Source organism: Petromyzon marinus, chromosome 15, assembly GCF_048934315.1.
Source record: "Petromyzon marinus isolate PM22_M1 ecotype Great Lakes invasive population chromosome 15, UKy_Petmar_22M1.pri1.0, whole genome shotgun sequence".
NCBI classification, from domain to species: domain Eukaryota; kingdom Metazoa; phylum Chordata; class Hyperoartia; order Petromyzontiformes; family Petromyzontidae; genus Petromyzon; species Petromyzon marinus.
The window spans coordinates 5,161,787-5,173,898 of NC_133681.1; positions in this window are offsets into that span (position 1 = coordinate 5,161,787).

Genomic DNA, 12,112 nt, shown 5'->3' on the forward strand with positions numbered 1-12,112 from the left:
TAACCTATTACAGGCGACCGATGATTTCTTTAATACTGCCACGAAGGTTAGAAAGACGTAAGGTTGTCCTGTACAGTGTATTACCCAACAAGGCATGACTTTGAAAACCGCAATTTTTTCCTATCTGATGGGAGTGAGCGCGGTGTTCCGCTCAAATGAGTTGGGTTGGGGGGGGGGCTAAAGGTCCTCCTCAAATAGCCCCGAGCCCGTAATGAACATTCCACATTCCTGTGGTGGGAGCGAGTCGTTCCCTATCATAGGTGAAACTGTTGTTAGGCTCGCATATTGCGGTAAATATTTTAAAATTAGTAATATTTAAAAAAACACATTTTTTAAAAACACGCTTTTATGAAATGTACTAGTAATGGCAGAACTCGAGGAAGTGGGCCCGAAATGTTTGCCATAATGTAAGAGGCCATGGTCATTTACAGCCAACGTCAGTTGACCGTGGACAATTATACCCAAGCCGAAACATAACATGTAACAAAAATGTTTAAAAATATAGCTTTTTTAATGATAGAATATAGTATTGTCATCAGTGTGACATAAGTATACCAAGTTTGCAGTCGATACCGCATTGGGAAGTGGGTTAAAATTGAGTTCGAATATTTGAGGAAACGACAACAGTGAGTTAAAAGAAAGCGTGTAAATAAAGAGACCCTTGCAGGAGGACAGAGGGATGATGGTTGAGTCTTACCCCTCCGCTGAGAATGTTAATTTGTAACCTCCCGATGCGAGAGCCGCGCCCTGTGACTGCTGCTCAACTGTTCTAAAACATTTCTTAGCTCTTTCGGTAAAGTCACGTTGAAGGGAAACTACAACAAAATAATATATATATAAAACAATCACCGGTACTGCCAAGTTTTCCCGAATATCGGGGAAGCTGAAAACGCATGCGGCGTCTACAAAGTCAAAATACACACGCAGCATAAACGTCTCCGCAACGACGCACGCGAGCGAAAAGACAATTTTAAAACACACTCCCGCACACCAACAAGCGCCACTAAGTGATGAAGTCACCACGGTGTTTGTGCTAGGCTAGGTGCACTTTGCAGATACAGTACACGCTAAAACACATACAGGGAAAGATATTGCCCTATTCGTCCCAGACTTCTGGGGAAACAGTCTTATCTTAAAATGAGCTCGCCGACAAGTAATTTCCCCCAAACATACCACACCACTTTCTAAACGCACGACCAAACTTAAATAACTGTAGTCTTTTTTTATATATAGAAAAGTAAAACGCGGCGAAAACCAACTGCACTGATGAAATGCGTTAGAAACCCGAGTTCCTCCAGGAAGTGGTTTGCATCGAGCAAGAGCTTTTGAGTAATAATAACGCGTTCTACCCTGGGTTTACCACTTTACGTGAACGTGTTATTCAAACCGGCTGCGTTAGAATTCACATTCGCAACGCGTGCATCTCTTGACGCACTACAGATAACAGCGTGGTAACATTTCGTTATCTTGGAAACAAGGGGGGGTAAGAGTAAACCATAGTTTATTTCCAGGAAGGGATGTGGGTTGTAACAGTGCTACTTAAGAGAAAAGACGAGAAAAGTATGGAAGGGAGATCAGAGGCACATTTACAGGCCAGAAGGTCAATAGCCCAACAACTATAAACTGCAACTTTCAAACAACTTACAACAATTGAAGGCGACGCTCACTGCCCTAAAACCCACACGACCCTGGGCGAGCAAACATTTAATCTAAAAGTACAAAATAACAATCTAAAACTAGTTATTATACCCTCAGAGTAATAATATCCTACTAACATGAGTAATGCAGGAAGAGGAATAGTATAATAGTAATACAGTAATGCGCTACTTGCGCGAATAGTATTAGCATCTGCAATACTACGAATAATAACACAGGAATAACACAGTAACGATATGAATAATATACTAATGACCGTAGGAAAACACGCAAACGTTGATGTATAGACAGGAAAAGACTATTTACATTCAGGTTACGAGTTGTTATCACAGTCTTCAGCCTGCACGAAGTTTTCGAACCTACGAGTTTCGAATCCTCTACAACAACACCAACAAAAATACTTACAACCGTGTTTAAACTAGTCGCAAATATTTACCAAAGTGGTTAAAGGAATGAATGCTGTTTAGCAGATTAACGTGGTGGTCGGGAGGGAGACTCGGGCGAGCTCAAGAGGCACCCGCCCTTCCGGCGTCCCATTTCCGCCTCCAGAGACCCACCCGTCCTCGCCGATTCAAACATTTTAACATCGCCACAAGCAATGCAACGTACAAATCCGCACCCCGCACACTTTACAAAAACACGTTCACAACGTCTCTGCAAACTTGGCAGCATTGCAAAGCCAACTCCGTCCCTTGTACGGATTGCGTTTCGTCGGCTTTAATGTGGAGTGAGCGGCACCGCTGTGGGAAGCCACGCCGCCTACCTCGCCCCAGAGCCCGGCAGCAGCCGCTAGGCAAACCGGGGAGGGCCCGTACGCCGGCTGCGGCCTAACGCGGGACCGTGGCTGCCGACGCACAGCGGCGATGCAGCTGCAAGCACTCAGACGGCTCGCGGTGCCCTGCAAGGGCCGTGAAGATGCTGGGGGGTTGTGTGTGTTGTGAGGCGGCGAGAGATACCACGCGCGGGGAAACTTTGCCCGACCCAACCCGAGCTGCAGATACCGTAAGGAGCAGAGTTCAGCTCGCCGATGCGCTTCCCCAGAATGCCTCCCGCACCACTTCCGCGTTCCGTATGAGAGGGAGGGGTGGGGGTATGGGGGGGGGGTGGGAGGAGCTATGGGGGAGAGGGGGGGGGTCATTCGGGGGGGGGAGCGGTGGCGCAGTGGTCAGCGCGCTGCGCTACGAACCCCATTCCTGCCAACCCCTTATCAGTTGCCCTAACTTATTCGAGGCCGATTCAGACCTTGTTGGTCGCCCCGTGCCCTTGTAAATCTCAACGTGCATCCGACAAAGTCCCATCACCGGGGAGAAACGCATTGAAACGGCTGCACGCCGTATGGACCACCTGGACACTCGATTCCCATGTACAAGAATACGGGCGTAAACCGCACGGGTTGACACGGTATGGAACCCGGTGACACGAGTTCGATTCCCGCTCACGGCAAAAGACCAGTGGCGAATACATGAACCGCTCCTGGGATTCCCCTAGGTTGACTCAGCCGTCCATAAATGACGTCACGCGATTTTGGACGATTTTTTGACCCCCCCCCCCACCCCTTCGTCACACGGCGTCACAAAAAGTCAGACCCCCCCCCTTCTCAAATATGACGTCACAAAGCTCTGCCCCCCCCCCCAAAAAAAAAAACATGCTTCAAATCGCTTTAAACTATTGTCATTGTAGTGCGTATTAAATGTGGCGCTGCACTCTAATCTTGTAAGAGATAATATTTATTAAAAAGTATATTTAATTAAGTAGAACGTGTTGTCTATATTTATTTAAAGTTGCGCATTTTGATGTGACGTCACATTTCTCACCCCCCCCCCGTCACACATCGTCACAAATTTCTGACCTCCCCCCCCAGGTGCGTGACGTAATTTATGGACGGCCCCTAAGCACTGCACCTGGAGCGGAGTGTTACAGACATCAGCATTGGGGAGACAAAGGCGGGTGGGGTGTGGTGTTGGCCACCCACCACGTATTGTGCCGTGCTGGTCTTCATAGGTGCTCGCGAATAGCACTTGCCCACGCAGTCTGTTGAAGGCCATTCGGGGGATCTTCGTCTTTGTAATTACTAAAGCTGTGGTTCGGTTGGATTCCGAACCGCGACTTAACTTGCATACCTCCAAGGCCGCGCGTCACTCCGGGAGACCTGAGTTTGATTCCCGCTCACGCTATGCTTGAGCAGAAAGTCCCCGTAAACATGGAACGTTGGGCCAGCGTTGGTCCGACGGTTTCAACCGCATGGCTCAACGTTGGCTTAACGTTGGCATGTTAACTGGGGTGGATTCTGGCCGATTCAGTCACGATTTAATAACTGGTGCGGTGCAAAAATGTACGTACTGACACTGGCATCTCTTTTTGCAGATCTTCCATCCAGAGGAATTTCGTCTCAACGGATTGTCACCTGATAATGCAGTCGATGTGTCTACAGGTATAAGGAGGTGCATGTATTCAATACATGAATATAAGCTATACCTCAGTGTTCTCATAATGTCCATGCTCATATGAATAGTTGGTTCACTGGTATCGGAACATAAAGAGAAAGGAAGGCAGTTGGCTCTTCCATTATTTATACAAAGGAACAAGCCACGTGCTATGCCGTCTCGTGAATAGCAATTGGTCGAATAATCCATTGCAGGACCCTCCTGAAAAAAACAGTCTTGAGACTCGTTGTGGCTTTCCTCGATCGTCATCATCATCATCATCAACAGAGGTGACCAATCCACTTTTTGGATAAAGGCCTCGGTCTTGTGAAGCATCGATCCATTTGGAACATGCAAATGAGCAGATTTTACCACTTAATTTCCACGCTGGATGTCTTCTCGGATGCATTTCCCTCCTTCGGCTGCCACTCCATCATGAGTCTTGACCACCGGCGATCGTCCGTACTAGCAGCGTGTCTTACTCAAGCCCACTTACATGTATTTTGTAACTGTCAATATGACTACATCAATGTGTCCCTCCCGTAATTCCAAATATGTACATCTGCATGCTTCTTTCCGTACGCTGACAAAGATAATGGAATAAAATATTTGAACAGTACGCCAAAAACAGCATGGAGGAGTGTATACTTCGCACGAGCTGTCCTGAGCCGGTGATGGAAATTCCACATTGCTACGGCAGAGACCAGTTTACCCAAATGTTGAAATTCACCCACGTGAAGACTATTTTTCGACATTTTTGGGGAATGTGGACTGAATTGTTTAATGGCCTCCAAAATAAGACCACATTTACTCCATTGGCCAACTGAACTTCCTGATTGAATGCATCGCAGGATAATTTTGGGTCAAAGTTAATTTCCTCGTTCTAAATGTGCATCTGACAGGAAACCAGAGTGCTCACAGAACAAACCACGCATGAGACGGAAGAGCATTGACCACACTTACACGCACAGCCAGTTCGTTCTACAGCTCATGCTAACTGCCATTTCCCCTCCCCAAAATATTAAAGTCCTATTTCAGGTCTAAACGTTCTGGAAAGAGCCCCGGATAGATGTTTGGTGCTGTGTGAAGTACCGGTATGACATATGCCCCCGTTTCACGGGCCGTGTCGCGACAGCTCTGTCAGTCCACTGCTGGATGAGGGCCTCCCCACACCACATGGGCAGTGGGCGGTTATTTGATCATACTTCCCATGGTGGTCGGTGTGGATTGAAGGTGGGGAACTCGCTACTGCGACCATTGTCCCAAACATCGATCATTATATCTCTATTTCATTTAAAGGCAGTGTTATTAACGAATGTGTTGAGTTTTCTCGTTACATTCCGGAAGCTTTACAGACGTGATCTCAGCGCGATCCATCAACCCTGTCTGGGGCCGGGTCCCGGGCTAAAAGGCATTATCCACCATGCCAGAAACAAGCCGACGCTTAGTTACCTGAACGTGGATTGAGTCTCCCTTAGGTAGACTCTGCCGAAAATGAGTAGCACATGGTGTCAGCATTGGTTATCATTACCAATCCTGGGAAAACAAAGGCGGTGGGGTGTGGATGTTGTGGGCCACACCACCTCTTGTAACGTGATGGCCTGAACAGAGGTTCACCGGCTAAACTTTACAAACAACAATAACATTAATGTCATCGTTTTACCCAGGAAAGCCTCGTTGAGTTTCAAGAGGGGCCCGCTGCATTGCGATGTGTGGCCAATTCCACCAACAAATTCGTGGCTTCGAGTGGGAGGAAACCAGAGGCAGGCAAAACCCCACCACAACACACGAGCAGGTTACACTGAAAGCTCCACACAGATTGATTCAGGAATTACATTTTATAATGGCAACCGAGCATGACAAACATCCCATTAAAATACCGCTTGAGAAGGAAAATGCAATCAATTTGAAAAATACACCGGTGAAGCTGAGCCTTTCGTGTTTGACGCGTGATTGTGATATTAAACCACAAATTGGAACGCGCACTTTTGTATACCAATGAATATATTTATTAAAAAGATCGATAACCTTATGAACATACCGACTGTTAACAAACGTATGTAGAATGTAGCATAAATGCTTGCACTATGCCTAACTCACATATGCGTCGTGTGGAAGCAGGGCTGTGTAATTTAATAACTTAATGCTTTCATACATTATAAATGTTAATAGCCCCTAGCCAACAAGGAAATGGAAATGGTTTTTGTTGTTGCAAAGACCTTTATGTCATTTTTTGACATGCAATAATTGTAGGCAATTACCGTGGTAGTAGCGTAGCGATGATACAGTGGTTAGAGCCAAGCGTTATAAACCCAGCCACCTGAGTTCGATTTTAGGCCAAGGTGAGTTTTAGTGGCGAATGACACCTGAAGCGGTACTGAAGCCTCTATCTTCACCATCCATCGTGTGACCAGCGTGGTGAAGTATGGTCAAAAAAGCCCCATGATCAACATATCATTGAGAGGCTTGCAACCAGCAAGGCAGTGACAGAGGGACTATCAATAATGCATTGTTTCCATGGTGTAACGATGGTACTGTACTTACACATTACCACGTTAATTAAAACAATATAATACCATCACCTATGCTAACGTTTCTAATCTCCCGTCGTGTATTCATCCTACCACGGTCTAAATTCTATCGAGTATATACACCGAATATTGACGCGGTCGACGTTTGTTGTTTAACGCTCACACGCATTCACTCAACAGCCACCGCTGTGACCACGCCTACCCATCATACAACGACAAAGGTCCCCCGTGTAGCCTTAATAGACTGTTGGGGCAAGTGCTGTTAGCGAGCACCTATGAAGGTCGGCACGACACACAAGAGGGTGGGTTGGCCAACACCACACCCGGCCGTCTTTGTCTCCCAAGTAGCGATGTTTACACATCACACCGGGTACTCATTTGAGGCTGAGTCGACCTAGGGGAGGCCCAGGACCGGTTCAGATATTCGTCACCGGTGGTGGCCGTGAGCGGGAATCGAACTCGGGACGTCGGGTTCGTAGCGTAGCGCGCTAACTACTACACTACCGCTCCCCACACGGCATACATACGTAGATCCACACACACACCGTGCAAAGAAGGCATGTCATCGTATTTAACGGGCCCGAGTTATCTCCAACCACGGAGAACCGGTCACAATCTCTCCACGTTATTCCTCTTCAACCTAAAACAATCGTCTTTGTTCTGTAAGAGCACGCAGGGTTAATGCATAAATCTCATTCGCGAATGTCAGCGATGGCTTAATAAAAATAACATGAAACAACACGCAGTGTCTGCTGGGAATGTTTATGGAATTGCCTAGAGCTGGGGCTATAATACGATAATTTTAAGTAATCCATGACTCTACGAACTATCGGGTTGACTTAAGCGGATAACATACATGGTTGGGGAGAAAAAATAAAGTCACCCCTCAATTCCCACATGTGCCCCTGGATGGGAGGTGATGGGGCAGGCCTTGGTGACGTCATAGACGTTATACAAATGCGTCACGCTAGGCGTGGCTTGCAGGTGGGTTCCCGCCTTCATACCTGTCAACCCATACGGTTTGCCCATATTCGTGTACAGGAAAATTGGGTTTTCAGGTCCATACGGCGTACAGCCGTTTCAATACGGGCATTTTTTTGTCCATTTGTTCGTGTTTCTCCCTTGTGATGGGACTTTGTAGGATGAACGTTTATATTTATAAGGGTACGGGGTGACCAACGAGGTCTGAATTGATCTGTAATAAGGTGGGGCATTGGTAAGGGGTTCACAGAGATGCGCCTTCAAGAAGCAGCACGGCAGGACGGCCACCGCAAAAAGTGGTCGATTCAGAATATTTCGTCGATTAACCAAATTAATCGTCGAAGCTCCAATAGAAACATGTAATTGTTCGCATGGCCTAACACACACGCGTTTAAATGTTATAAATCACAATGAAGGACGAGATGGAGCGATTAAAATCAGCTCGCGTGCACGTGCTGGGTTGGATCGTTACATTGTAGAACCGTGAGGGATGGCGATGGCTTGCGGGGAGTTCTTCATTCAACAGCGGAGTGATCTTCCTGATAATGACGATGAAGGTGATGATGACATACGCGACAGGACGCCCCGCACCTTCCGATTAGCACGGTTGCCTGCGTATGGTGCGAAAGAAGTTCATACATACAATAAAGGTGGTATCCATTCGTGAACAATTACAGCAAACCCCGGTTTGCGTCGGGGATGCGTTCCTGAAAGGTGCGACGACGAATATCGAAACGACGTCAATCGAAACGATGTACAGGGTCGTGGTGGGTGGTGGTGGAGGAGGCGACGGATCACGAGAAAGGACGCGTGACGCTGTCAGCGACGCACTGTGGGGTTGAGGCGAGGCAAATCGCGTCGTGGTGTTCATAATAAAGTGACGACGTACTTGCGAAACGAGGCAAAAGGGGGAGACGTTAATTGGGGTATTACTGTATTATTATTTCTAGGCAGCAGTTGGAACTGCACGGTTGCAATATTGGCAACACGTTTCTGAAAACAACGAGAGGTTTTTTGTTGTTGTTAATCGAAGCTGGACAGCTCGTGTGATCTTGAACGTCACGGGACAAAAGCATTGGATACATCTGCCGATCTCGATGAGACGCGTATCGCCTAAGCCGTGACGGACACGTGGAGGATTCGAGACGAAGCTCATGGGATCAAATCTTCACACAATGCTACTCGGTGCGCGCGCACGTGCGTATGTGTGCGCGTAATTGTATCGGTAGTGTAGCCGTTATCACTTTGCGCTAAGAACACGGTGACATAGAGGTCGATTCCCGCTCACGGCCACCAACACCAGTGACGATTATCTGAACCAGTCCTGCGCCTACTCTAGGTCGACTCAGCTCCAAATGAGTACCTGGTGCGGTGTGTAAACATCGTCATAGGGAAGACAAAGGCGGTCGGGTGTGGTACTGGCCATCCACCCCCTCCTGTGCCGTGCTGGCCTTCATAAGTGCTGGTTAACAGCACTTGCCCCAAAAGTATGTTAAGCCAATACGGGGGATCTTTGTCTTTGTTTTGCAAATGTATCGACCTGGTCCTCTAAGTGCTGTCTCATTATAATCCCTTAATAATGGATGGCACCATTACGGACATCTCTTTAGGTTATATCCTCTATTTTTAATTTTTAGGCTTTTATTTTTTGTATCGACATATGGTGAGAAGCAGTCGGGCAGTTGTTACGGGCATCGTTCTGCACAACGAACCTGACGTGCTGAGTTTAATCCCCCATGCAGCTACAAGCTGACATCGGTTCAGACGGCCGCAGAAAGGCACCTGCAAACGCGCGATGCGGTGACCACAGTCTGTGTTCAATGGCCAGCCAAAAGCCGCTGCGAGGAGAGCAAACGGTAGTTCCCGTGATGATGGTTTATGCTGCTCGTCCGAGATCAGCGAGGAGCTGTGGTTCGTTTGTGGCAAGCGCTTGGAGTGTGGAATGAGTGCGACCTGAGCGCGGTGTGGTTAGGGGCCGTCCATAAATGACGTCACGCGATTTTGGACGATTTTTTACCCCCCTCGTCACACGGCGTCACATACAAGTCAGACCCCCCCCTCAAATTTGACGTCACAAAGCTCTGCCCCCCCCCCCCCAAAAAAAATGCTTCAAATCGCTTTAAACTATTGTCATTGTAGTGCGTGTTTAATGTGGCGCTGCACTGATGTTGTAGGAGACAACATTTATTAAAAAGTCTATTTAATTAAGTAGAATGTGTTGTCTATATTTATTTAAAGTTGCGCATTTTGATGTGACGTCACATTTCTCAAACCCTCTCCCCCTCGTCACACATCGTCACAAATGTCTGACCCCCCCTACCCCCCCCCCCCAGGTGTGTGACGTCATTTATGGACGACCCCTTAGGTACGGTCAAACCATCCCTCTCGTGTCCGCCACGGCATGGGGCCACCTCCGTCCAGCAGTGGACTGACAATATCTTTCCTTTGCCCTTTAGGTATGAACAGTTTTCGCAGTCCGCATTTCCCTGCGGAAATGCGCGCAGTTGCTCAGAACAATCACTGAGCCCACGCCTTTGCCAGAACCACCCGCACGCGTGAGTGCAGGCGTGACAGACAGCAGAGAGATTAAGGCGAGGTGCCAAGAAAAAAAAAACAGCTAATCCGATATAAGCCAATTGCTTAATTGCAGCTCGTTTGCTTAAGTCTCATTATCATACCAGTAGCCAAAACGCAAACATATTAAGCACCATTATCATCAAAGTCATAATTACGTAAGGACATTAATTATCCGGGACCGAGTGGTGGCGCGATGATTAGCGCACTAACATCAGTGGCGAGTGATCTCTGAGCCGGTCATCAAATTTAATTCGCTCCACTGCCAACTTTTATTTCACCAACCGGCGCTGACCAGCGTGGTGAAGTATGGTCAAACGACCCCCCCCCCCCAACAACAACTGCCATTCGCCACGAAGTGGCGGTGACGTCACCACGACGCTTGTGCCAGGCCATGTGCATCTTGAGGCCACGTGAAGTGTCGAACGCCCGCTGGCAGGAGGTCACGGGAAAGACCCAGGTGCCACAGGTCGACTGACTGAGACGACTGGCTGATGCACCACCTGTGCCCCCTACTGTGCCAACTTGCCAGCCAACCCCCAAGACCGACACGGCGTGAAAAGGACTACATTACAGATCTGGCTGCCGCCTGATGATGCCGGTTGTAATTACTGGCGAAACGTCGTCCTCAGATTGTAAATGTTGTGAATTTGCTCTCCAACACACCGATGTGCTGTACTAGTAACGAATTGGCATGCTCTGTTTACGTGATAAACCCTTACTAATTGACTGTAGAGGTGGTGGCGGGTTTTACGACGCGTTTATATTTACGCGATCTAACCCAAAAAAAACCTGTATTACGCATGATATTGGTCGCGAAAGCCTACGTCTTCAACTGACTTCAATAGAGTCCTACTACCATTATTATTATGACTTCATAACTGGGTCGTATGTCACTCGAGTGACTTCCTCTACATATGATTCCTTCACGAATGGAAGACTTTAGCAGCCTCGCTGACAAACAGGGCCCGCTTGACTTCGCGAAAGATAAATGAAGCACTGTACAAGGACAGACGCAGCCTGTGCAGACGTAGTGCGCACAACAGCAGCAGTCTTTGAACTTTAAACTACTTTTTTATTTTACCAGGTAAGACCCACTGAGCTATATATACAGCTCTTTTTTCATAAGCACACCTGGCCATCACAAATGATAGCGCCAACTAAGTGGACTTGTCATGTGGAAATGTATAGCAGCCACATACTCTAAACGCGTGATGTTAATTCTAAATGTAGAGGAGAAAACAGGAGGACCTGGATAAAAATCCACGCGATCACGGGGAGAACACGCAAACTCCAAATATACAGGCGACGGGGTCGGGATCGAACCCACGACCTCCTGCATACCAGGCGAGGTAGTTAACATCTCGCCACCGTGACTATGCTGATGAGCCGAAGAAGGGTGCATCCGGGCAAAGAGTTTGCATGTTCAAACAAATTATGAGATTGGAAGGCCAATCTTGTGGAGTTATGGGACGGGAAAGTGATTCATTTAACGTACCAATGAAGAATTAGTCATTCGTTGCATCAGCTCAAATGTAATGCCTTGTGAAATGTTCTGCAATACATTTTTGTTGAGTGACCACGTATGGTGTAGAGAGGGGCCACACAGCAATGACACCCGGTAAGCCAGCATCATCCGTGTGTCATGCCTGAAACTTGCTGATGAACCGCCGATGAAAAGGTGAAACCAGTTCATTAGTTCGTGGGCTTAAACAAATGCTGACTATTTACTTAATTCTGGACGTCCTAAGGCCAACAGACTTACATAATACTTTGTATTTATGTTAGGATACAGAATGGATGGCGATTTATTTAAAATATTACCCAGAATGCAACAAATAAAACTTTTTTTAAGGAGATCATCATCGCTGTATATAGTTTGCGATGTTTGGCCAATTCACATTTAACGAGCCTTTATTTTTTTGTATGCGGGAAGAAATCACAGGA